This window comes from Frankliniella occidentalis, unplaced genomic scaffold, assembly GCF_000697945.3.
Source record: "Frankliniella occidentalis isolate FOCC.00 unplaced genomic scaffold, Focc_3.1 Scaffold19, whole genome shotgun sequence".
In the NCBI taxonomy this organism is placed as follows: Eukaryota; Metazoa; Arthropoda; class Insecta; order Thysanoptera; family Thripidae; genus Frankliniella; species Frankliniella occidentalis.
The window spans coordinates 85,770-89,049 of NW_026267149.1; the positions used below are offsets into that span (position 1 = coordinate 85,770).

Consider the following 3,280-nt stretch of genomic DNA (forward strand, 5'->3'; position numbering starts at 1 on the left):
CGCCACGTGCTCTCTCTGCTGCACTCGACGTTTGTGCCGTGCAGCGCGAGCGCGCGACAGCAAGGGAGGGTAGAAAATAAAAAGGAAAAAAAAAGAAAATACAAGGGAAAAGAGAGGGAAAAGGGCCGTGGTCCTCGCCTCCACCCCTCTCGCGGCGGAGCGGGCAGAGCACCTCCATTTACCTGGCGCGCCCACAATGGAAGGGAGGCGACGACAACCCTCGCGTCGCCCAACGTAGTTTACTTCTTTTACTTTTATATTTTTTTGGCGCAATTTTTTATTTTTTCGTGCGAGCGAGACAATATGGACGGCAGCGAAAATATGAATATTATTCGATTCATTTGTTTAATTTTCTTCACTGCAGCTTTGACAATCTACTCTCGCACATCCATATAATACAACACAGGCCAACGCAACCACATATGTTTCGGGTGCAGTGTTACGTAGAGAAGCCCGGTGCGTGGTGCAATCCTAGCGAGCCGCCCTGTCGGTGTGGCACCCCAACGGCAGTGACACCCCTGGTGGCACCCCGGCGGCTCCCCCAGCACCCCGCCGCGCCCGGTCCCCGGCCCCTCGCTCCGCTCGCGACATTACACCACCACACCGCACCCGGGCACAGCGGCCCTAGCGCAGCCGGCCGAGAGAAAATCGATCTGGAAAATGAGTATAATAAAAATCATATTCAGCAGCCATTGACTGCGTCGCGATGGCGTCCGTCAGAGATGCGCATCGGGCGGGTGCGCTCCGCCCGGCAGCCACCGAGCGCTCGTCGCCTGGGTGCTCCGCCCGGCCCGTCTCTTCGTCAACGGGCCGGGTGGCCGCCCGGACCAAGCCTCGAGGCGGGCGGACGCTCCACCCGCTCCGTTCGGTACTTTTTGGCGTGGCGAGAGTAGCTGTCGGCCAGCGCCGACCCGGCCGGACCCGCGCACAGGTGACTTCGGCACTGTTCGGATGTCCGGCTGGTGACTGTTGCCGCCACGCCAAGCCACAGCACCGCAGCTCCACCCGTGAACTGTCGCTCTCTCTCGCACACCTCAGGCAGCGGGTGGAGCGCGCCCGCCCGATGCGCATCTCTGGCGTCCGTCAGAGCCATCTGATGTGAGCGGGGCTTTGCGCCTGGCCCGGCCGTCGTCGTTGGGCGTTACTTGATATGGACGGCGGCTATGAAGCGTATCGGCAGCAAGCCGAAATAATTTAACAGGACGGCCATAAATTGCACAACAGCCTGGTTATTTTTTAGGCAGTCCGCATCAGACTATATGTCGGACTATGTCTCCACCAGAAGGAAATGCTCAACTCCTCGAGAAACGCAGAGGCAAAGGTGCGGGTTTCGCTCGCTAACCGTTTATGAAGTAGTTTGTCTCCTGGTCGGCGAGTGAGTTTAGCTCCGACACAGGGGGGGAAGAGGTTTAACGATTACAACGCATACATTCTTGGCGATCACGTCGGCCACACTCGCGGGCCATCTCAGCACACACACACACACGGGGCGGGGCCCTTCGCTTTGGCGTGGCTAGCGGCCATCGAACTGTTCCTGGAACAGTCCAGTCCTGGCGGCGGGAGGCGGGCGGTAAGGCGGCCTGTATCCGCGCAGCAGGTGTTGGCCACAATCAATCAAGCGCACCGCATCACCATAAGATCGCCATTGCGGCCCCAGCGAGCCCCGGCGTGAGCCTGGCGGGCGCACCGGAATGCTAGAAGGGGTTCGCTTTACCAACCGCGTGACCTTTCAGGCTATCCATGGAGAGAGGGTTGGGCTTTCTGCGTGCTCACCCCGTGATAAAATTACCTACAGTGAAAATAAGAATAAAATAAAATGAAGCGCGCGGGGTATATACACATACACAACGTAATATGCGGACTTCCCCAAAGCGCCTTTCAGCGACCACTCATCTTAATTTAAGGCGCCCGTAAAAGTAAATAAAAGCGCAAGAAACAAAGTTGGGGTGATGGCCCCTTAACTTTAACGGCTCTGTCCCTTCCTGCACCCAGCAGCCCAGGGTCAGCCCCGAGTAAAGCCCCGGCAGCCGCGGCGTGTACGTACAGTCGCGCGAGTGACAGTCGCGGCGGCGGTATGGCGTCTCCCGGCGGCCTGCAGCAGCATCGCCTCCTGCAAGTACACTACACCCCGTCTGCGCATTTTATGGCGAAAGAGACCTGTTCCTGATGAGATCCCGCGCGGAGATGCCCGCCGCCGCGGGGCCCGGCTGAGCCCGGCCCCAGGCCCCCCTCGGCCGCCCCGCCGCGCATCGCCTACCTAATTGGCGCGCTAATGCCTGTCCCGCCTCGGCCTGACGGGGCCGCAATCGCACCACACATCCAGACGGGGGATCCATTTTATAGAAAATTCGCCTCGTCCATCGCGTCGGGGTCCAGCAGCAGCAGCAGCCGGCCCCGCGGCGGGGGTCCAGCGCGGCCGAGTCGACAGACCAGCCTTCAGCGCACTATTAAAAAGCCTGCTTGAAACACGCTCAACATATTTTTCTGCAAAGGAAATTGATAGGAGACTCTCAACTTAGTCAACGTGCAAAATATGAGCAAAACGGCATTCTGACAACTGTTATGCGATTGATTGAAGTAAGTCTTGTAATACACACACATAACATTATGCTCGCACTAAAACTTGTGTGCGTCAGTGTGCAACAACATTTTTTGTGGTTTTTCTAAACGAGGAACATGCATAAAGGCGTCTAGTGAGTGTATGAAACAAACTGCAGAAGGCGAATCGCGCCATGAACGCAGCGGGGGGACCGAGGCAGGTCTTGCAGGGGAGGCAGGCAGGCACCACAGGGCAGGCACACAGGCTCCCAGCACAGCCCCACGGCACGGCACAGCCGGGCACAGCCGGGCACAGCGGCCGAGCTTGAGATTCAATTGATAAGCTTAGCCGGCTTGGCGAGTGCGGCGCGGCAGGGCACCACCGCCGCCCGGGTACCGGATGGAATGTAGCAGACTCGTCCAGCGTCTAGCGGCGCGGTGCGAGGGGGAAGAAGCCTCGCATCTGACCGCGGCCGCGCGCCCAGATACACCACTAGACACGCGCGGCCCCGCGGCGGCGTAGTCCCCGCGCCCAAATTGTGCGCCCGGTCACGTTCGTGCGGGGCGGGGCGGGGCCAGTCTGGTTGTGGAGTAGTTCTGGCGGAATAGTTTGGCGAAAACTGTTCTGCGGACACCAGCGGCCGGCGGCGCGCGGCGCGCGGACAGGCGGACGTGTTGGAGGAGAGGCGCCCCGCCCCGCTGCCAGTCAGCTGCTGAACCCCACCGGTCATCGCCTCTGAGA

At 59.8% G+C, this 3,280-nt stretch overlaps 1 protein-coding gene across 2 annotated transcripts in view; it reads right to left on the reverse strand.

The window, feature by feature from the left end:
* The window catches only part of LOC113207780 (plexin-A1), a 70,934-nt gene that overhangs the window by 55,224 nt on the left and 12,430 nt on the right, over positions 1 to 3,280 (reverse strand). The window lies entirely within an intron of this gene.